A 25,796-nucleotide genomic window follows, 5' to 3' on the forward strand; every position below is an offset into this window, starting at 1 on the left:
CGCCCGCCATGAGGAATAATTTCGGAATAAAGTCATCTTTATTGACGCCTATTTTTTATATTCTAAAAACCAAATATTAATAGTGCTACTGAATAGGTATATTAACAAGTTATAAACTTTTATCAGGCTGTTTAATATGCTCTAGGTAAAAATCAAACTTTACGCATATGCAATACAAACCAATATGCTAAATTCGAAGTAAGGATAAGTATTTGGTGTGATCCTTATTTGTCAGATAAACAAAAATAAACATTAAAATCAAAAGTTTTTTAATTTATTTTATTAACCCTTTCCAGTCGGATGCTGCTGCTACGGCGGCAAAATACGTATTAATGACCATCAGAACATAAATTACATTCTATAAGTTATTTCGATTAACATTAATTAAATATAATTATAGATAGTAGTTATTTACTATTAGACATTGCAAATCTACATTAACTAGTTGATATTGGTATTTTGCCTTAAGGCAAGTTACATGAACTTCCCGATATGTATAAATAATCGACTTAAACCATGATAGATAAATTAATTTATGCGTAGTTAAAAGTATTCGAAGTAGATTTATTACACATTATTGGAAATCGAACACGTCAGCCCGGTCGGTGTATGTTTTAAAAGCAAATTTTCAAAAATCTACAATTTTTATAAATGAGCCAGTTTCCGTAGAACTTTAATGGTTTAATATGTTCATTAAGACCAAGTACTTTATCGTTATATACCAAACAAAATCGCCTAATTTCAATTAAACGCAAACTGGACTCACATTCGAACCCATCTATAGTTGAAATTACTAAACCTTATGGTACAAGGAGATTGAAACGACAATGGCCTTTAGACTTAGTCTTAGATTAGGTCTAATATAATATTATTATAGTAATTGTTAAACTGAGAAGATCTCATTGGAGCTCTTCTTAGGCATCGCTCTTACATTGTCATTTTAGCTCATAGGAATCTTAATGTATTACTGATTCCTAAATAAAACGAGTTAAAAAAAAATTAATTTTAACAAGCGTCAAAAAACTACTTATTTTTTCAAACTTTCACGAATTTTTAAAATTAAACTACTTGTCGTAAGACCGTAATACTACGGTAAGTTCTATAAGACCAGGATATATATCGCCAAAAGAGTTCCGTAATAATCGGCTTAATTTTTTTTGTCGACAGTTAATTACAAGAAAACGTTTCATTCCCAACTAATATCTTTCTAACAGCTTTGATTTTTTAAAATCGATTCGGAAGTATGAGCTTAAACGTGGATCCAAATTTTTGAAATCGGTTCAGTCGTTTTTAAGCAAACGGCGATGAAAGGTCTAATTTTGACAAAGAAACGATACCAATTTTTGCAAACTTTGACGAATTTAAAAAAAAATTAAAACGAGTTGTCGTAGATCCGTAACATTTTAGTATGATCTATAAGATTATAGTATCTACCGTAAAAAAAAACGTAAAAATCGCCTAGAAACATTTTTTTAACACTTTATTACATAAAACGGCCGATTTACCAAGAACTGATCAGTATATCCCAACCAATATCTTTCGAACAAAAAATTAGCTAATCGGATTTTTTTGATGAAAACAAACTTCTTCTTCGGGAAGTTAAAAACAAAATGGAAATCTGCCTTGATTTCAAACAATGCGATAATATTAACGGTCTATTATCATAAATTAAAGTTTTATTAAAAATGTGCAGATGATCAAAATACATAAGAAATAATAATTATCATACGTGTTTTTGAAATAATCCAAAAAATACCAAAAATAAATAAAAATCTCTGATACGGCATACACATTCCACTATTGTCATATTTCATAATAAACTTGCGGACGTTTTCGACGCAATCTCCCTAACGCGTTAAATAATAAAATTTTTATTGTTCGTGTCACCGATATAAAATATTTTTCCCACATCGGTTGACGCCCTCGCGTAGTTAACAGCACTTCCGCCGTTTCCCTCGATGTGCGGCTCGCGATAGCGATACATCGTTCCGCCCTTCCTAAATAACTTGCGCCAGAAAATCGGCCGTTTGATATATTTATACCGTGTAATCTGCACTATGCCCTTCGGGAAATTTCTGTCGCCTACAGTAGGAAAAACGTTGGAAAAGTACGTGGATATAGTATAGGTGATTCTGCAAGCAACCAATTCTGAAAATAGCTGATTTGGTCATATCGTTAATCTGACTTTATTCCAGATTTAAGAAGTTTAGTGAAATATGATCAGTTTCAACTCATTATAAAAAAGAGTGCGCGTAAGGTTCACATACAATTGAAGTAAAACTTTTTTGTTATTGTACGAGATGGCATTTGAGTTAAAAATAAATACATCATATCACAATTTCGAATAATGTTCATCAGTAATATGGTAACACTAGTGATGCACAATTTTTTTAATGTCAACCATTTTACATATTTATATAATAATAAATTATAAATTTATAATAGCATTAAAAATATTTATAATATTTGAAAACAATAATGCAATTGAAGTCATGGAATTAGCATCTAGGACTTGAACCTTTATTATAGAAATAAAGTAATTGCTGATTAATAAATTCTATAATATTCGTTCACACAGTTCGTGGACAGCTGTAATACAAAAATCTTGAAGAATTTCATTACCACTAGCAATCAATAAACTTGCATAAATGTCCCTTATAATGTACACTGTATATAAATGTTACACGGCTACACAAACTAGTTGCTTGATCTTTTGGTTAGAGTAATAAATCTGATTATCAATTTATTCTCCATTATTCATAAAAATATGCAACTGTGTAATATTTAATAGCCATCATAATGGAAAAACATGTAGACTTTCTCTAAACTTCCAGAAGTGTCTGAGATACAATTCTGAAAAGATATATCTTCGGCATGTTAGAATAAAGCTGTAAAGCTTTAATATTTTTTAATATCTTATTATATTGAACAACGCCTAAATAAATATTGTTTTAACAATTTCACTTGTCATGTAATTGTGTTTGAAAAACTTCATAACATACAATCATTGATTGCTTGTTTTTTTTTTTTTAGTTTTTCGCTGGCGATACTGTTTCATTTTTGAACAGTTGCAGTATCTGTCTTGCACATAAAAATAATTTCCATTTTAATAACCTCAAAAACATATACTAACCACGAATAATACAAATTGCTGCAATAAACTTACGTTTCTTACACGGCACAGATTTTACATTTGCTTTATTAATTGCACTATAATTATTTATGGGGGACGGGATAAAATATTCTTCAGATTCAGACATTTTTTATTAACTTTTAACGATTTGTATTAATATTTAACCTTAAAATGTAATGACATGAAACACCGAAAAATGAACAATATGCTTCATGCTTTCGGTGACGTACGCACGTACAAAGTAACGCATGCAAAGAAGCCTCGCACTCGACTCGTATCACAATCGAATCACAATCGACTCGTATAGAAATGATCTCATGAGAGCGTATGACGAATCATTGGCACTCGACCTTGTCGTAACGCACTTCCGTTGCATTTGTACGGATTTACATCCTAGTCGCCCCTAAAGCTTTACTTCAATAAATAAACTTTTTACATACAAGTTTGGATAATCTAGATTTAAGAAATCTTATTTAGTTTTTAGTTTTACTAATATAATATGTTCTAAATATTCCAAATTATCAAAATACTAAAGCCCGATATATTTTTTCGTCGACGATTATTGATAGAAGGACATGCTGATTAGGTTTTGGCAAAGACAAATGCAGCTCAATACAATCACACAGATAAAATTCATTAAACATAAATAGAGAATTCACAACGATTCGAATTTCGGACTAATCGCAAGCAATTTTTCTAAAGCGCACTTCCGCACCGTGTCCGTTTTTTCCACGCTGGCTATTGTCGTCCGTAACCATCGTCCGGATTTCCAGATGCATTTATGCCGTTTGTATTCGTTCAATTAATTGAAACAGCCAACTTTAGTCATTCAAAACCACTGCTGACGTGTATGACCAGAGATTTATTACGATCTGAATCGAAAAACGCAACTGTTGTTCAAATAGTTGTTACATGGTTTTTGCGATAGCGATATATTTTTTCTAGTTGGATTCGAAGGTTATCGTTGGATATCTATAATAAATGAATTTATAGTAATACGAAATGAATATATAGAGAAAATTTATAATGAGAAAACATTATACAAAATACCAAAATAAACATAAATATATATAAAACAAAATGTATATTCATAACATAATAAATATTGCAATCTACACCAACATCGAGTTTTAAGGCTACGCTTGCAAATCAAGAATTAATATCATTCAAGGATGCCAAACTGAAACTTTACGTATTCTAACGAATGGTTCAAAGCATATTATGAACTATTGCTTTCATAAGTTCCAACAGTAGATGAGCATATCAAGAGCAGAAATAGAACTCTTACAATAATAACAATAAATTGAAATTCCACAAAAATCCAATTATTCGAGGCTTGGAAAATGGCTTAAAAACTATAATTGAACGTATGTTATAATCTGAATCATCGTCAGTCCACCCTCATTATACTTAATATTATTTTTGAATCACTTTTTGTTATTTTGTTTCATATTCAACATATTATGTATTGTTAACTTCCCGTAGGGAAAGAAAATATGTGTGTAAATACGTATGTGTGGATGCAATTTTCTGTCGACGTTTTCGGGAGCTCCGCTCAACCGATTTGTATGATTCACACAGCTTTCGATTCCTACTTATGGAAATTAGTGCCGATTAGTTTTTGGGAAATGTTGGTCCAGACGATTCCAAGATTTGAAGCAAAGAGTGCAAACAATATAAATTACGCTGTTAAGAAAACACATATTCTAATTTGAATAATTCAGAAAACTTTTAATCGTGATGATGAGAAGACATGCTGATTAGTTTTTGGCAAAGGCAGGTCCAGCCGCTTCAGAGATAAAGAGCTAAAATTATAAAAAATGGTAGTTTTTGAGAGGATAAAGCATCCGATTAGAATGATTCATTTTTAGTTAAAAACATATTGCAATTATTTTTTCGGAAAGGCTCGCTTATATACTTGAAATAAATAATTTTAACTTTGCAAATCAGTTTATATAATTATTACAAATATGAGAGTTCCTTCATTCTAACTCCGCTGGGTCAAGTTTTGTTTATTCACTTTTCAGGTAAACATTAATAAATGTGGTAGGCCAATTTATAAGCTCTCATATTTGTCTATAAAATACAAATAATGAAAGTTACAGTGTTTATAATAATCTATCTGGAAGAATTTGATATTCGTCGAATATTTCATTACGTTACGGGAAGTTCTAGCAAACTGCCTTAAGAAACTATGTCTTCTCATTGCTTAATTTCATACAATAAAACTTTTTATTTTTTATTGACAACAATTAACTCTGGAAAAATTAAGGAAATATAAAAAACATTTGTCATTACGTAATATTATCTGTCAGTAGTATTTATTTCTGAAGAAGGTAGAGAAATGCGGCTACCCAAGGCCAACTTATTTTCTGCATTGGAAACTGAATCGTAAACTTTTTGAACTATTAAATGCGTTAAAATATAAAAATATAATAAAATTAAAAACTAAACTTCTGAAAAAAATCAGTTTTTGACACTGGTAAATAATAAGGCTTGTTACCGAGTATTTCTTCGTCGTTATAGATAAAATAGTGTACAAAAACAGAAAAACTTTACATATATTTTTCCTCTACTGAAGAAATAAAAGTAACTATTATCTCCATAAATTTCTTTATCCACCTGGATTATTTACCTCCGTATGGTGTCACTGGGATAATCTATGTCCCGCCCGGTAATTACCGCTTACCGCTTACCGCTAAGGCGATCGTGCTATAGTGAGTAATGGCACGTCGATTCTGGGTAGAAGTGGATATATGTCATGAATAAGAGAAAAGCTTGTTCGACACATTCGATCGCACAGATATACTAGGTATGATACGAAATATAATGCAGTAATCTCAAGTAGAACCCATGAGTAGAACATTAATCGAGTTTTGTTTGAAATCAGATTATAATTCCATATTGTTTTTTTAAATTTAAAATTAGACCGCACTAATTTTAACTTTAAGCTGATTATCTCGAATAATATTTTTCGCGAGAAAAGAGAAAAAGTTATTGCCTACAGAGTTTCAAATATTTTAATTGCAGTAGTTTTTCCCTACATCATGCTTTTTTATTTAACCGGGACTAAAAATGATTATAGCTGTAATAGTAAAATGACAGCTTTCATTTTTTTAGCATCTATGATACATATTAATAGTATTCTGAACTATAGTTACAGTTTCTACAAAACGATACAAAAAAAATTATACATAAATGTATGAAATATGAACGTAAATCGTCTTGCATAATATTGTCAAAGCTACGGTCATGAGGTGCATCATTTTTAACTGGTAGTATAAAAATTTATATATCATAAAATTTCGGCTTGCATTATTATTATCGACTAATTTTAAATTTTATATATCTTATAGTGATTCAAGTTTATCAATTTTTTATACTATGTAACAAGTTTTGTGATTGTCAAATTGTTTCAATAATTATCTTGATTAATGCAAAAAACTCAAACCCGTGGTGTGAATCCAAACCGATTCAAGTGAAGAATATTGAATGGAATTTATAGTATGTAATATATATGTAAATTTTACGCTATATATTTTGTTTCTTTTATGATAGTAATTGTAGTTTATGTTGATTTATGATAAAAATGTATATTACCTACACAAAACATATTTATTTTATTTATAATAATTATAGTTTACTTTGGTTTATGAAAAAAATACTTAGAAACCAGTAAATTTTCTTGAAGAATAGGTTATAAGAGGTATTATTGTTATATTTTTGTCGTTACCACTTCCCCGGTAGATGTTACAACTAGCCCGAAACACGGGGTTAGTTGTAACACCGCACTTTTTCTCGAAAATGATTACTTGTCAAATAATCAACAATAGTTATGGAATTATTTTCACTCGATTTATTAAAAATATAATTAGTGGGGTGACCCTAGGGTGTTCCATGGTGTCATGAGTTCGAATCTGGTCAAACCTGATATGATGCAGCAGCGATGTCCATTTTCACTTGAAAATATAGATCGAGTGAAATGGTAACGGTAAATCTCTATTCCTCCCTGAATCGAGTTGGAGTTTAATTCAGCTCAAGATCCTGTCCTAAGGCAGTACTACCCAACATTGATATATACATACACAAGAAATAAAATTAATACAATTTTATTTATTTTTGCTATTGTTGTTTTGAAAAATTCATTACAGTGGCATTCTTTTGGTCATTTTTACTTAATTAGTTTAGTCATCCTATATTAATTGTTGGAAATGACTTCAGCATTACTTAACAAAACGGTGACACATTAGAAATTATTTGTCAGGAGTATATATTCTCTATTATAGCTCGGCATAACATTAATAAACAAACTCATACAATGAAAATATTTGCATATATCATTTCCCAAAACATAAATATAGTTGTGCTTGGTAGCAATTTATCATGGGGCGAGAACATTAAAATATTCAAAACGCGTTTATCAAGCGCTACATTTTGCAACGATACATGGTCAATTCGACGAGCAAATTAATTCGAAAACGCTGAAAACGGCGCGGAGGCATTGAGTTATGTTTTAATTTGGTCGCGAGCGCCGAATTTGCAACAGCCGCCGGTGATTTTTACAGTTCGCGATTTTTATCTGGAACAATATCGAAAACTCGGCAGCGAACACGTGTGTACAGGTGAAATTTCAAAAAACATTTTCTACCAAACAATAAATAGTAGTTATAATACATTCGAAGCATTTTACAATCAAAGCAAAAGCAGTTGTGCAACACTTTGTCCTGTATGTTTCTGGCAGGGAGAATTGAGAATGCTCAAGTCGTTATTCATCGATAAAAAAATAATTGTAATTTGACAATTTACAATAATTAAACAATTTTAAAACTTGTTTCATATACTAATTTATAAATTATACAACATTTGATAAATAATAATACACAACAACCTTGCACAAGTATAAAATAAAATCAATTTTCAATATATAATTGGTTGAATAAAATTTTTAAGCAATTTATTTTTTTCAAAAATTACTTTCAATTTGAGGTTTAATAGAAAAATAATAGCAATAACAATATATAAAACTTTTTGTTGTTTTGCTATATTATAAATTGATATTTTACTTACTCTGACTCCTTTAAATGAGTGGCTACTGTAAACTGTAACTGAATTTAAATGAAAGTTTATTTTTGTAAAACTATTTTATTTATAGTAGGGGTCCTAGAGGCTTGTTATAACAGTTTTATTTTTAATTAATATGTCTTGAGATCCACTGATTTTATTTCTACGAAATAAAGATGCTTTTTACGCTAAAGTAAAACATTTGATAGCATCCCATAATATGACATTGTGAATATAAATAAAAGTAGATCAAATTTACACGATCGCGAATCTTACGCATTCATTACTTACAATACATAAATATAATACAATAACATTCAACAAATAGTGTAATTTACTTCTAACTAAAAGCATTTTAATCAATAACTGAGGCATTATAATTAAGAGGTTGATAGAGCCTCAAAGTCTAAATGGTCATTCAGATAATCATACAATCAATAAAAAACAGATGCTATAAATATTCTTTTACCGAATCCAATAAAAATAATTCTAAAACTATTGTCCATTATTAACCATTTTCTAGAAAAAGTGCGGTGTTACAAATTATCGCGTGTTTGGGGTAAATTCTACCAGAGGAAGTAAGAATGACAAGAAAAAAAACAATATTCCCTCTGATAATTTATTTTTTGTTTATTTTTAAGAAAAATTCACAAAACAACGTAAACTATGATTACTACAAATAAAAAATATAGTGTATTTTTTATCATAAATCAACATCAACTGCAATTAATACAAATGGGCCTCCTCCCAAGTCGACCAATTTAAAAAAAATTAAATTCATAGCTCAATCAAAAGGCTTCATTCATAAAAACTTGAGGATATTGTGGCTTTTTTTACTATGGACTAGAAATGTTATTCACAGTTACGGTTCCAAAGTTTATATGATCAAAATTAATAAAAGTTAACCACAATAATCGAGAAATTGTTATAATTTCACCAAAGCTCTAGGTTGCACTTGAAACCTTATAATTTCCAAACAACGTGAGATTTTTTTTCGATTTTTTTAAGACCAATTTGGGCCTGTATATAAATATTGTTCTGTTATAATGTATATAAATATTGTTATAAAAATATAAATATCTGTAAAGTAATATTAATATAGTAACTGCTAAAATAAAAATACATGCTTCTCCAAAAGACACCGCATTCATTGTTTTTATTTTGTCTATTATAATATAAAGCGTTGCTCAACATTATTTTTCCTTATTATTCAGTATTTCTCGATTAATAAAACATTATTAAAACAAAATGTAAATACCGAGAACTCATCGTCAGAACAGAACTTTTGGCCCTCCGGCCGAATATGCAAATCAAACGGATTTTGTCATCTTCATTGACAAGTTGTTATCTGGAATAATTTACATCGAAGAGAACAATTGAAAGTTTTCTTGAGGGATATTTAATGGTGCTAAAATGCTTTTAATTCCGGTGTTAGATCAATCAAATATAATTGCAGTTTGGATTATATTTTCACATATGACACGCAGAAATTCAATGATGGTATTTTAATAAGTGGCTGCTGAAATCTACTATAATATAGTGAATACAAGATTCAGAGAAGATTTATATAATTTAAAAAGAATTATAAAATTTAATAATGGTTTATTTAAATTATAAATATATATTGCAGAATGCCAAATATTCATAAACATAACAATATCATAAAATAATTTACTATTTTTACATTTAGAATTTTGATAAATATATATTTATCACGATTTCGAACAATGAAAACAACAAATATTTATTTCAATTGCAAATAAAATACAAAACTTTAAATTTGATAAGTAACAAAATTTATGGCAAAATTTAGTTTAATGAAATAATAATGTAGTTCCTTATCACCACCTAGTTTATATTAGTACATCAAATCAATGTTACTAATGCAAAGTTAATTCTCATTCACTTTGATTACTATATAACAAACTTCTAATAAACAATAAAAATTAGTTTGTCAGTAATTACTAGGGTTTGTCGGTTTTCAAAAACCGGTTTTTGCAAAAAAGAATCGGTTTTTACTGTATAAATGGAAAATGACAAATATACTAGATAGAAGCAAGCGTTTTGATACTTGGATTCATATTGGTTCGATAAAATTTGGAATGATATAGTTTATTATAGTTCCCAGAAAGGTTCTGTGTTATCCTTCGTCTGTATATATTAATAAATAAATAAATAAATATATATATATATATATATATATTAATTTAGATTATTATAACAATGTATATATTAATTTAGATCAATGCGACTTCTTGTTGAAGGAGTGAATTGCTCTACTCAAACTTTAAAAAAAGAGTTTTTAGCCCTAGAAGCCACAAATAAAAGAACAAAATTTTATTATTTCATGCTTTAACTATTAAGTCTAGTTTAGTTACAAGTAAGAGAATGTTTTCTATTTCGGAAAAATTTGTGAGTAAACAAAGGACACTTCTAAATAACAAATCGATAGACGTCCTCAGCTTTTAGCAATCACATTTCAATTAAACCAAAAAATAATTAAATATTTGAAATTAATTAATTAAAATTGTTCGAAATGGAATGAACTTGGGGTTTTGTTTAATTGTTTTTAGAACTAAAATTGACATATTTTTTATTTGATTAAAAGTTGAAAGTTTTATATTTAAAAACGTAATATTTTTATTAGAACTCTTTTCATTATGAGGAAATGATGCATGAATAACAAATAATCATTTTCAAAGCTATTTAATCGAGATCAACTATGATTTCTTTGTTTTACTAATTAAAATTAAATTAAATTTGTTTCCTATAAAATTGAACATTAAATACATTTTCCGAAAATATATTTTGCTATTACAGAATATTTGAGCAAAAATTGATGTTTTATATAAAATTCGAAACCCGGTTAAATCCGGTTTTCTGGGAAATTTACAATTCGAAAACCGGTTTTCTGAAATGTCGGTTTTTGTATAAATCCTAATAACTGCTAATCAAGAAGAAAAAGCTCTAGCGTAGATTTAACACTACTCAAAAACGTTTACGTTAGTTTGATAATGTTAAACATAAACATATTTTTTTTTTTATTTTAAAAACTTCAAATATAAAGCAGACACCAGAAACTGTTGATGTCAAATAAAAAAATCAGCAGATCAAAACAAATTAAAAGAATCGCTAACCTATGAAATTGAAAAGAGAAACAGAAAATGCATAGTAATATAAATGTTCACACGAACCAGATTTTTATGTTAAATTGATATTTATACCTAAAAAACATAAAAAGTTCGAAACATGTGTATGGAAAATAACAACCATTAGTAATGCTCCATTACTATGTTGACTAATGTAAGTCATACATAACTGGAATAACAATAGTTCTTATTGTTCAAAACTGGAATTGACGTCATCCTACATTTGTGAAAGGAACGAGGACAGTAGAAACAACCAACAGTAGAAACTATTCGACATAAGCTAAACTATTTAGTATTCACCAATATCGTTATCAAAACGGTTAATTGAGAATTGTAATGCACTTTGCTAACAGTAGCAGTTTGTGGACCACCGAACATGAAATACGAACAATTGTCCGCACAATAGCAAACGGCTACGAACGACAATTTCTTGTTCTGCCACTATTGCGTCGAAAATGTATTTCATAGCGAAAATCTATTTGTAAACTAACCCAAATGTTTGGAAAATACTTTCGGATTAACAAACCAATTCATGATTATATGCGAAAAATTTTAATCATATAAAAATATTAGATTAACAATTGTCATTCTTTGACAAACAAATCTTTGTTTGCAAAAATTATCGTTTTCAGCGTATAATTATTGCTTCAAACTTGAGTGTTAAATTTGATTAATTTATTGATTACACTATATCTTATATTATTCGATTTATTTTTTTCAAAGCCTTTAAGATTTGTAAAAAATTCTGTTAAAATTTCTTCATAATTAACTAATTGTACCTTCAGCAAGTATCACCTATTCTGATGCGGTCAATCAGCTTCTATTTTCTCAGAAAAAATACTCCAAATTAGGGGAAAATGAAACTATTTTTCAAATAAAACGTTTCAGTTTAGATAATGGATAAAGGTGTTAAAGAAGTTAAAATTGTTACTTTTAAGTGTTAATTTACTAAAATACACTAAAATACACGTAAGATATTATTAACTTCTCGCAGGGTAGGTAGTTATAGTAATGGACCGAAAATCGAAAATTTTGCATTTCTCGACGTTTTGAAGCTTTCTGAATATTTTGGCATACCTCAGAAAAATGAATGTGTGTGTGTGTTTTGTATGTCCGCATTTTTTCATCCACGTTTTCGGGCGCACGGATCAGCCGATTTGAATGGTTCAAAAAACATGCGATTCCTGTCGATAGGGAGATGCGCTGATTAGTTTTTGATGAAGGCAGGTCCAACCGTTACGGAGATACGGAGCAAACAGTGCAGAAAATACAAACCGAGTTTTTGAGAGAAAGGAGTAACCGATTTGAATGATCTAAAAAACATTCAATTTGTATTGGCTAGGAGAAGAGGTGGTTAGTTTTTGGCAAATGCAGGTCCAATTCGAAGATACAGAGCTAAATGTGGAAAAAATGGCAGTTTTTGAGAGAACTAAGCATCAACTTTTTGTTTGTTTCACAAAAATAATTGCAAAAATTTTTTTTTGTGTATCGAAAATAAGTCAGATTTTAATTTTAATTCTGTTCTAATATACTTTAAACAAATAATTTCAACTTTGTAATTCTGTTTATATAATTCTTATAAATATTAGACAATGTTACAATATTTATAATAATCTATTTGAAAACATGCAATATTCCTCGAACATTTCGTTATGGTACGGGAAGTTCCGGCAATTTGCCTTAAACCACGATGCCATACACCACTATATTTTTATTTATCAACATAAATTAATTAAGAATTACTGAAATTCTCTACATCTCCGTATATATGATAACGCGCAAGTAATTAAAATAAGTTCTCTATATTACATTAAATAATTAAAATATTTCATTTTTGTTAGTAATTTTTTTTTCATATAACTAAAGCTTAATAGTCTCGGTATCTTGGTAATTTCATAAAAAGCAAAATCCGTGTTGTAAAAATGTCAGTAATAAAATATAAAAATATAAAAATGTGTAAACAGGAAAAATATAGCTTTTTTATTTAACTTTTCTCTCCTGGGATTAAAATTTCATTGCCTTATGAATAAATGTTCCTTATCTTAGTTTTGATATTTAAATATTAAATATTTTAAATCAGTATTTCCAAAATGCTTGAAGTAGTTTTAATATAAACGTTTCAGAAAACACATTCTAGAATTTAATTTTCCAATTTAAACCATCTGACATAAAAATGTAATGCTAAAAGAAAATCAGTTATATAAACTCATATCATATCAGAAAATAAGTACATAGTTGTCAGAAAATAGATTCATTTCTTTCTCGGCAGAAATATAAATGACTGAAATATATGGCACAATGAATTGGAGACTAAAATAAGCACTGCACAATGGGTTTTGTAATATTACCGTGGACGGAAATAGAACGAACGAACTGCGAACTAATATGATAATAATGACGGGAATGGGAATTCAAGTACTCGAATACAACCCACTCATGTAATCATGGGTACAAATCTCATGTATGTATCGTTGCAGTGGATGCAGTGGGTGCAGTTTACCGTTTCTCAAAATTGTAGAATAGACTACGACTACGAAGATAAAGTATTAATAAAGCTATTGAAATTATATGTATGAATATTATATATAATAATTTAATATGCCAGAACAAAATAATAATAAAGGTATACAGACTGAGCCTGTCTTTGCCAAAAACTAATTCACCACTTCTCTTCTGTGAATTTTCTGTTCTGTCCTCGAGATAAGGAAAAGTGGTAAATAGTTTTTGGCAAAATAGCACTGGACCTCCTAGTTTTGGAGATACGGAGCTAAATCTGTAAAAAATGCAGTTTTTTGAGAGAAAAAAACATCCAATTTGAATGATTCAAATAACCTTTTGCATTGACGAAATAATTGCTCTTGGGGAAAGCAAGAATTTTTTTTATTTTTTTTTTTCATTTTTTTTTTTTTGAATATCAAAAATAATTCGGTTTTCAATTTTAATTCTAGCTAAAATTCTAAAGCTTACTTTTTATACTTGTACTAATATATTTGAAAACATTAAATATTCTTCGAATATTTCATTATGGTACGAAAAGTTCCAGCGTTTTGCCTTAAGCACGGTGCCATGCACCATTAGTTTTCATTATCAGTCATTTTTATAATCAGTGTAAGTGACAAGTTTAATTTCTCTACTTTATATCACCAATAATAAAAGTTTAGATTTTAAGCTCTATCTAACGACGCATTTATGTGTCAAATCACTTAACAGTAAAAACTTGGAGCTCAATATAGTGATATTTATTTATTCTTAAATATAGAGAATATTACTGTAACGGTTTTTGTCACTTGAATAATTGCCAAAAAACATATCAGTCTTCATATGAGATGTAAAAATTTAAAATTTCAGTAATAGAAAAATATAAGTAGAAGAAAATCATTAAAGAGACATCGAGTCAATCTATTCAACCGCACCTCATGTGAAATGATAAATGAAAAAATCTACCCAATAATTTTAGAAAATACGATCAGAAAAGATGTTTTTATTCTATATTAATTTTTTTTTCAAAACTTTAAAGTAGATGTTAATATACATCATATGTTCTAATAATTTTACTAAAATCAATAACGTTAAACTCTAATAGATGATTTATTTCATTAAGTTACAGAAATCAATATTAACTTCCTGTAGGGTTAGTTTTAGTAATCGCAAAGAATTGACTTTTTTTTCTATATATCTTTACGTTTCAAAGTCTTCTAAACATTTTAGAATACTTCAGAAAAAATGTGTAAGCGGATAAAATTTTTTGATTTTCAAGAACATGGATCAACCGATTTAAATGATTCGAAAAGCATGGTGATTAGTTTGTAGATAAATCATTATTATTCAGAAAACATTTGACTTGTTTTGACGAAATGAACAACAGGTAAATGAGGCCGGTCTAGCGGTTTCGAAGAAACAATGTAAAAAATAAATAATTTTTAAACAGTGTATGGTGTTCATGCGATAAAAAAATAGTTTTGAACATTCTTAAAAAAGTCACATATCAGTAAGTAAATGTATCAGCAAATAAAGAATTGAATGTTTTTATTCGAGTGATCCCAACGTTTGAGGCAAAAACTTCTAGTAATTTATTTGGTCAAGTACTGTCGGTACGTCAATCAGTTCATGTATGTATTTAGTAGAGTAATTGCGTCTCGTCATTGGATTCCTTGATTTGTTGAGTACTAGTCGTAAGGCTTTATTTGGAACAGTTAGTAGGTATGTTTGGTGAAGCTAAGACTATGGTCCAAGTCACTTCAAGGAATTGGACATCCTTCGACCATTCAACATCGTGGCTCATTACTTTTAATTTGTCCAAATCAGTGAATGTAGTAGACTTACGGACATTATAAAAAATGCCTCAGTCTTTTGTGCATTGATTTTGATTTGCCATAAAAAATTAAAAAAAATGCAATTCGACGGTCAAAAATGATTATTAGACATATGCACATCCAATTATCAGATATTTTATAAAATTAGTACAAATTTTATTTACATTTTTATGAGTTCCGTACCAAGATTTATAATGTTTAGCCGTTAATACTTCAAAGCGGCACTTACGCGCTCCGATATTTCCTCTGTAAAATAGCTACGCAGCGCGATTGCTTTAGAAATAAATCAATATTTTCAAAAAAAGTTGAAATATAAGAAAAGTTTTTCAAGAAAGCCAAATTATCTCAAAATTCGCGAAAATCTAAAATTATCGAAGTAATGTAAAATTGATTATAAAACAAAATTAATATTTTAAAACGCGTGATCGATAATTTTTTTCCTTCTACTATTTCGTGCAAAAATTCGTAAAGAGAAATAGAAAAGTAAGTGCAATCAATATGAAATATTGCTCGGCTCGTGCTCTTCGAATGTCTCTATTTCCATTGCAATAAGGAGGGACCAATAACGAGCGCATATCTATCGCAGTGTGTTATAACGAGAAAAAAACGTAGCACCATCGTAGCACTTGAGGGCGCCAGGAGGAACAGTTTATTTGTCGATCTCGATACAACAGACATTTCGTTTTCAGTAGATCGCAATATATGAGAGTACACTCCACATTGATTCGTGAGCACAATTCTATAACATGAAAGTGTATCCAATTTCGATCAAAACAATCATAATCATAATAAAATATTATGATAATAAATTATTACATCAATTATTACAAAATCTTAGAAATATTCAATCATTTTTGTTACTTATTTTCCGGTTTGTATTATTGTCGATTATCTAATTTTATGTTTTCTCGACGTTTCAAGCCATTCTGAATCGAATGAGACCAAATTTGGAAAAAGTATGTGTGTTTGTGTGTGTGTGTGTATGTGGACAGATTTTTTGCCGTAAATCGACGTTTTCTCGAAAACGGCTGGGCCGAATTCAAAAATTTATAAGCAATTCGATGTATCTCGACGAGGACTATTGTTTGTCAGTTTTGTGCGACGATCGGCCGAGCCGTTTCTTTATAAATCGCAGAAAAGTGAAAAATTTTTCGTTTACGTTTTAGCCCGCAATTCTGAATCGATTTTGAAAACTCAAAAACCGTTCGAAAGATATTGGTTGGGAATCGTGCTGATTAGTTTTTGGTAGAGATGGGTCGGGCCGTTTTCTTGTAATAAAGTATTTTAAAAAAAAAATCGACGATTTTTATGATTATTTTTTTGACGGTAGATACCATAGTCTTCTAGATCATACTAAAATATTACGGCCCTACGACAACTGGTTCGGCTTCGTCAAAGTTTGCAAAAATTGGTATCGTTTTTTTGGCATTTGTCAAAATTAGACTTTTGATCGACGTTTTCTCAAAAACGCCTGAACCGATTTTAGAAATTTAAAAGCCATTTGATGTATTTCGGTGAGGACTATCGTTTGTCAATTTTGTGCGACGATCTGCCAAGCCGTTTCTTTGCAATTTGAAAAAAGTGTTAAACTTTTCGTCCACATTTAAGCTAATCCTACCTAACCGATTTTAAAAAATCAAAAACTGATTAATTTTAAGTGAAAATCTACCGAGCCGTTTTCTTGTAATTAACTGTTGAAAAAAAGTGTTAAACTTTTCGTCCACATTTAAGCTAATCCTACCGAACCGATTTTAAAAAATCAAAAGCTGTTCGAAAGATATAAGTTGGGAATGGTACTGATTAGTTTTAGGTGAAAATCTACCGAGCCATTTTCTTGTAATTAACTGTTGAAAAAATAATTTAAGCCGATTTTTATGGATTTTTTTAGCGATATATATCATGGTCTTATAGAACTTACTGTAATATTACGGCCTTACGACAAGTAGTTTAATTTTAAAAATTCGTCGAACTTTGCTAAAATTATTATCGTTTTTTTTAAAGTATGATTGATGAAGTATATTATTTACACTTTTTTTTGATTAAGTCGATTATTTACACATATCGGGAAGTTCATGTAACTTGCCTCAAGGCTAAATACCAAACCAACTAGTTTAAATAGTGCTTACATATTTCAAACGAGTTGCCAGTATAACTTCAAAGTTCGATTTAATTATATTGCGCCTCTTGCGTAACTTATAATTTCTACATCATCATACAATATTTTATTACACAAATTAAAATATACAATTATTATGTAATAAATTGACATTTGGTAAGAGATTTCTATTAAAATCCTAATGTTGAACACTTTAAGAAAATTTAATATATTACTTTAAAATTTAAACTGTTATGAATTATTCCAAAAATTAGTTAGTTTTTATCGTTCAAACTCGTTCATAAATGGTCTATCTATCAAAGTTTGAAACTATTTACATACTTTCAACATAAATATTATTATAATACATAGTACATTATATACCATTATATAATTTACTAGTTATAATGTACTATAACATTATAACTAGTAAATATCACTATTGTTTTTACTATTACCTTCTATTTATTTAATTACGATGTTTGAATATTCTCGTATTTGTAAAATGACAGAACATCTGAAAACGGTATACAAATTAGTATAAATAATACTAAAAAAATATATTTATGATTTTGCACATATAATAATCTAGACGTGATATCAAACGTTTTCATCGACCTAAATTCAATGCATATACAATCGAAGACACCATTTTTGTTTGTTATTATACATATTTGATGAGTAAAAATAAGAATAAATTTATACATGGTATTTAACTAATCTAATACCATGAAATACAAAGCTTAAAATAATATTCTTTTTTTAAAAAAGCAGGTATCGCGATAATCTACATCCAAAATTTGAATCGATGAATTATTGAATAGTAAAATAATAAAGTTTGAATGCAAATTTTATAAGCAATATACGCGCAAAAATATTATAAGTTTTAAGATGAAAATATAATATTACTTATAGCAGATATTATTATGTTTTAGGATACAGATTGCGAAACTCTAGTTGTAGCATGTTTGATATTGAATAAAAAAATAGAAGCAACAATTTTTAATGGCTTGTATCCGCCGTGAATACGTATGTGAATCGAATGTTTTTCAATCATTCTTATCGAATGGTCCGTGCCCCAAAAACTATTAATTTTTTAACTTTTTACTCCAATCACTTAAACGACTGGACCTGCTTATGCAAACTATTCAGCACCGTATCACCGAAACGGCTAAAATTGTCTTTGCCAAAAACTTATCCGCACGTATTCCTATCAATAGGAATCAAATGTTTTTTGAATCATTAAAATCGGTTGACCTTTGCGCCCAAAAAAATGAAGAAACATTGTATCCATACATACAAATACACACACATTCTTCTGTCTAAGGTTTGCCAACATGTTCAGAAAACTCTGAAACTTTGGAACGATTACCATGACCTACCTTACGGCAAGAGCGTCAGATCACACTATTAAAGCTGTATATTTGTATCAATATGAATATCTACATATATATATATATATAAAATAAGTCGGGTTTTCCTTCCTGACGATATCTTCCTGATGAATATCTACATATATATATAAAAATAAGTCGGGTTTTCCTTCCTGACGATATATAACTCCAGAACGCACGAACCAATTTCGTCAATTTTGCATTCGTTGGAAAGGTCTCGTGCAAGGTTTATAGCTAAGAAAATTAGTGGTGCATGGCATCGTGCCTTAGTGCAAATTGCTGAAACTTCACGCACCGTAATTAAAAATTCGAGTAATGACATTAGTGAGAATTATCAGAATTATGCTGGGTTAAGTCAACGAGCAATTCGTGCCGCAAAGAATAATGATGTACACGCACTGAATTTCACCATTCAATCAAAAATTGCTGGCGATTTGGTGACATTCCAATGATTCCGTCTGGTCTTCCGTTTGACTTGAAACGATTGCAATTTCCAGTTTGCCTTGCGTTCGCAATAACAAGTCGCAAAGCCAATCGCTTAGTATTTGCGGGATAAATTTCAAATAGATTATTTAGAAAATTTTAATAGTTTTTTATATGGGCAGTTAACGTTGCCTGTTCACGTGTTGGAAAACCATCCGCTTTATTTGTGTTAATGTCAGACCAAAAAACAAAAAATGTGGTTTACCAAAAAGCACTTCAATGAAACGGATAATTTGCGGATTCACTTTCATTTACTTAGAGAAGTTCAACCAAAAAACACTTCATTTTTGTAATCGAAATAAATTCATTACTGTTGTGTAATAAAATAAAATTTTATCTTCTTAAATATAAAACAAACAAAAATTTCTTCATCTTTCTCAGGAAACCATCTAGTGGCGAAACGGAGTTCGTCGGGTTTGCTAGTATCACATAAATATTAAAATTCATTATAAAAAAGATTGCAACTATTGTTGTTTCTTGTATTGTAGTTGATTAAAATTAAATTTCCCACTCTACATCCGTTTGCTTCGCATAATAACTCATCGTGTGCTGTCGGAGTAAAAAAGTTTTACTTGACTATATAATTTTCGTTCTATAAGATTGAAACCGTTCAAACAATGGCCACTTTCCGGTTGTCAAATATTTATCATAAGTTTCCCATTTCCGAGCTAGCGATGCGTCCTAACGTCGGATATTATTCGCTTCACTAGCGGTGCGAGCAAGCGCCCACATACATCTATTTAAATATACGGTGGAGCGTTGCGCGAATGGAATTCTGAAGGACGAAAGCTCGCTGAAGAGCTTTTCAATTTTCATACCAGCCGGCGGAGAGGAATGACAGTATATGTTGTGTAATACGTGTCCAAGAGAACGTACTGAACGTGTGCCTCTGACAGGCCAGAGTTATGGACTTATTTGCTGGATACGTGTTAAATATTGGATACGGACGGACCTATTAACGACGCCTGCTAGCACTACAGAAGTGGAAACGAAATTGTAATAAAAATATAACATGCGGTTGCAAAACTTGTTCATGAAAATTTACGCGAAAAAATTAGAATCAAGGCATGACATAATATCTTAAAGCTAATGGCTGAAACTAAAATTAGCAAAATAAAAATTTATTATCCAGTTGACAATCATATAAAAATTTAAAATACATCTCTAAATTTAATAGTAGAGTAAAACTATTGTCCCAGTGTACTATAGTGACAGTCGTCATAACAGCTACGGTAAACTGATTATGAGATAGGGTCCAAGGGGAAAAAGACATAGTATGTTTGTATGAACAAGTTTACATTATTGCGTTCAGTCAGCGCCCTATATTAACATGACATATAGATCGCATCGCTTTTAAAGAATCAAAGGCAAGTTTTCATGTTTGATTTATTATAATAATAACAGTTACAAGTATGAAGATAGATTACTATAGGTCTTATTTTTTTGTAGGTTGGGTACCTATTAGTAATTAGTTACCAGCAATTAGTTTTTGCGTAGATAATTTAGCTATAACGATGATTTGTCTCCAAAATTTGCGTTAGGTATGGTTGTGACAAATTCTGTGGGACGGTTGTGATATGTTTTTTATGTCTTTTTCGGTTGAAGCCTAAACTTAACTAAAACAAAATATTAAAGATTAAGGAAAAGGAAAAGCAACGCAAGAAAAAAAAAGATTTCTCAACCGACATCCTCATCAGATCAGTTAATTTCTTGTTAACTTTGTTTAAAAAATTATGTTTTGCTATATATTGTGATATTATATTCACAAGCTCTATTAAAATATGTTGTGTTGTGTAACATATTTCTGATAATAAAATTTAATATAAATGATTCTGGTGTTTATACCTATTGTTTTTAACCTCTTTTTATGTTCGTCACCACTGTCCTGAGGGTGCGGACATTTGTGAAATTCGCCCATTATTTGTCTGATTTAAATCTATAAATCCACGCATCATATTTGAGGACAGTATTTTAGTATTTCTACGAAAACAATTGTTCAAAATACCATTTAGTTTAAGTATTATCGATCTAACTAAAATTAACAAAATTATTGCTAATCGAAAAAAGGTGTTTCAACCATACTTATTCTCCTCTATTTTACTAATATAAGAAGTAAAAAAAAATATCAATAGTGTATACGAGTAGTAAAAAGCATTCTTCAAATGTTTGCATAAATTCCAAAATATATGAAATGTCTCAATAATGGAAATTGAAGTTAAAAGCAGTATATACCGTTAGTAACTTGCTGCATTAACATCAAAATAATATAATATAAGCATAATTAATCTTATATTTAAATAATTCTAATATTTTATTTATATACAAAATACAAATATTTAAAATAAATAATTCTAATAATATAAATATAAACAATGAAAAATGCAAACAAATTACATAAAATATAAAATAATGGCATGTTCTAAAAAAGAAGCCATATTTCAAGATATAACATAAGATTTCTTATTTTTTAAAATACTTAAATTCCACCAGTTCTATAAATACATTTATTTAATAAATTGTTTATATAAACGTATAAACGTTCATATTTCGATTATAAAAGTTGCTGTCAAAAACTTTCGTAAGTACACCATACAATATTTATCTCAAATAACTTTTATTACGTCGAAGTTAGCTTGCACTTTCAACATAATTTTATACACGCATTTTCTCAAATTTATATCGCGGCGGTAACCGCAGTCTCGAAAATAATCTTTAAAGCATCTATAACATAACCGCCGTAGGTCATAAAGAAGAAAAAAGCCCATAAAGCTCTTACAGAAAGCTTTTATACACAAAGCTTTTAATATACACCGGCGTAACTTTATTTTGGAGCGACTGTTTTCTCTTACAGCGCACGTATGGTCAGGGTATGAATACGTAAATATTTTATTAAACTAGTTACTTAAGCTGTTATTTATTATTTAATATAATGCTATATTTTATATCATTTCCATCTACGTGCATTACATCCTAATCTAATATAGCGTAGAGCGGGGCTTAAAGGTCCGCCGTTGTAAAGGTCAGCCATAAGTTGTATTGCTACTTTTAAGTTTTATTCCACAGTTTTTTTTATATAACCTCTATTAAAATGTAAACGCAGGAGGAGTAAAAAGGACCAACAGAATCTTTACCCTGGGTAAACAATAAATTATTTTATATAAAAATCTAAACTAATTGTAAGTTAAAAAAAGCAGTTTTACAAGGTCAACTGAAAATCAAATGATATTATTGAGTTATTCCCACTCTGCTGATAAATATTTCTGACAAAATGCCAGATCAAGTGCCATCTCTGTAAAAGTGTACTAATAAAATTAAAATATTTCATTGGCTATAACAAATGTTTATATAGATAATAATGTATCTATTATACCGTTAAATCCCTTTAAAATTAAAAATAAGATATTGGATTGTTCGTCCCTGGCCTTCCCACCTTACCACGCCTACGGGGTAAAATGAACTAGGTGACGAATTTTTGAAAAACAGCAAAATAAACATTTCTGGCTGATGAATTAGCAGGAAGTTTTACTGAACATAGTTAGATAGTTGTTTGTTTGATGTATTTTTCTTGCAATATAATTGGTTTGGTTTTCACAATATAATTGTTCAAAGTCAAATTAGGCCTTGGATCCCGCCCCAGTATAAAGTTTATTATAATTTTCACAACCTTCCTTTTATTGTTCCTTCACATATTGATACTATTATAGATTCGGTTATATGTCAGAAAGTTCGTCATGTAGATAATGATAATTATTTACCGAAAAATAATAGTTTAATTTTTCTGACTAATAATAGCTAAAAAAGCAACGTTTTTTTAAACAATAATGCAAATTTGTCTATATTTTGACTTTTTTAAGTCGTTTAATGTTACAAAATGTTGATTTTAATTTTCTGTGCAATACAACAACAATTGTGATGAATTTGTTTAGACTCTGATAATCAATTATATTACTATAAATTGTTAATCAATCATTTATAATCATAGTTTGGTTAATGCAGGATGAAAAAATATAAATCATTAAATAATTAATTGATAATAATAGTTTTCAATAGCATTCGGAACAACGCAACATTAAATTTCATTTCATAGATAATAAATGCTTTACTAAATATATAAAATGACCGTTGGTCGTGTGGTCAATCTGGTGACATCATTGCAAAACAATTATTTGAATTGATGGATCCAAATCGCTATTGTTGATACCGAAATAAATTATTGATTTGAACTGAAAGTTAAATATACATGAAGTTTTAGTTACTAGCATTTATATTTTTACTGTTGAGAGCAATGATCAATTTTAATTTAATAATTGACCTTTGTAGTGAAATTTATAATTTTAAACAGTAATAAAAACGGATCGAATGCCATAAAATAATTTCGCAATATAATTTGTAGCAGTAAGTTTTTATTGAAAATATTATAAACTATCATAGTTTTATTACAAAAAAATAATTTAATTCGTCACAAATGTATTATATACATAATTACATTATGGTTTTATTGAAATTGAGTATGGATAATTGTTTTATACAGAAAAAATAATCAAGGACATCAAAATTGAAAAAAGCAAATGCAAGAACGCAGGATGAACATAGGATTCTGCAAAACTATACTCTGCAAAACTTTCATAAATAAATTAGTAGTTTTCTCATAAGCAATGCATAAGATCATCTTATGAGATGTTTCAACAACCTAACAGAAATATATATTACTTTTTTGTATTTAAGTAACATTTTGCATTTGTATTGTTTTCCAGCCTTTGTAAATAATTTAATATAGATATATATGGTTATATTATAGAGAATGTTATTAATATATTTCTATATGATAAATTATAATTTCGTTTGTTTGTTTTCTTTTTGTGATTTTGTATACAAGTGCATTAGTTATAAACACTTTCATCTTTCAATAAACTTTGCAATTTTAAGTTATTGAATTGGATATAAGTATACAGCGCCATATATTCTTTTATTTGTCAACAATATTATTAAATTAGTTGGAAGGGACTTTTTTTGCCTTACTATTTCTTTCCATCGTTCTTGCCTACCAATTTTTTACACTCCATAATGACGTGTGCTCTACTTATGTTTGTTACCCTTAGAAAAACACTGAAAAATAACTATAATAATAATTCAAGGAAAAACATATTTTTGGCTTCATTGACTCATATCTTAATTTATTTTACAGTATATAAAATACAATAAAAACAATAACGTTCTGATACTCCATATTAAAAATATAAATTAATTAAATAAACATTTCAGTTTCAACTAAATTATGTAAATTTTTTATACAATTATTGAAAAAATCAAAAAAAAAATTGATCGATTCAAGGCAAAAAGGGATACCTGCAGACAGATAAATGAACCAATACAGACTAATGACAATCCAATAGAGGACCGAATGACTGTAATATTATTCTGTCTGGAGTCCGCATCTAAAGATAATTACGTTTTTGTGAACTATGAAATATTTCTGTCAGAAAATATTGGTTGTATGTTCTGTACCTGAAGAATCGTCAATTCAGGAATGGCTCTGATGAATTTTAATTAAAAACAAATACATCCACTTCGCAAATTACACGGCATCGAAAGCGCAGCTATCGAGCAGCATTTTACTCATCGTAAAATCGGCGAACGCGTGCCGATCGCTGGTAATAAGATTTTGTTTGCATCGGAATGCTATTAGCGAAAGACGGCTAGACCATGAAATTGCAAATCATTAAATACGATCTCCAACTCTTTAATAGGATAGCAAAATAAAATTTTATACAGAGAAATAACGACTGCTCGAGCAATCATACATGATGTTGAATATGATGTTCATATCTCTCATTTTTAATAACAATTTCATTATAGTTAAATATGTTTATGTGCAATATATATTATCAAATAGAAGAATTAAAAACTAGTAGTGCATAGCAACGTGCCTCAAAGCCAATTGCAAAATTTTAAATTTTCTTGAAAACTTTGAAAAAATTAGATTTTTAGAATTTTGAAATTTTTAAAGCAATTGGTCTTTGTTATTATTTTGACATTTGATTTTGAAAATTTTGATTCTTTTGTCAAAGCGCTAGTTAGTTGTTTTAGAGACGAAATATTGAAGCGGGTGAGCGCCGCGTTGTAGTATCACGGTTAAAACTTATAAGTCTTGATACGGAACCCAAAGAA

The sequence above is a fragment of the Ctenocephalides felis genome, unplaced genomic scaffold (assembly GCF_003426905.1).
Source record: "Ctenocephalides felis isolate EL2017-DRISC unplaced genomic scaffold, ASM342690v1 CF-g0.4_SCAFFOLD_01492, whole genome shotgun sequence".
NCBI classification, from domain to species: domain Eukaryota; kingdom Metazoa; phylum Arthropoda; class Insecta; order Siphonaptera; family Pulicidae; genus Ctenocephalides; species Ctenocephalides felis.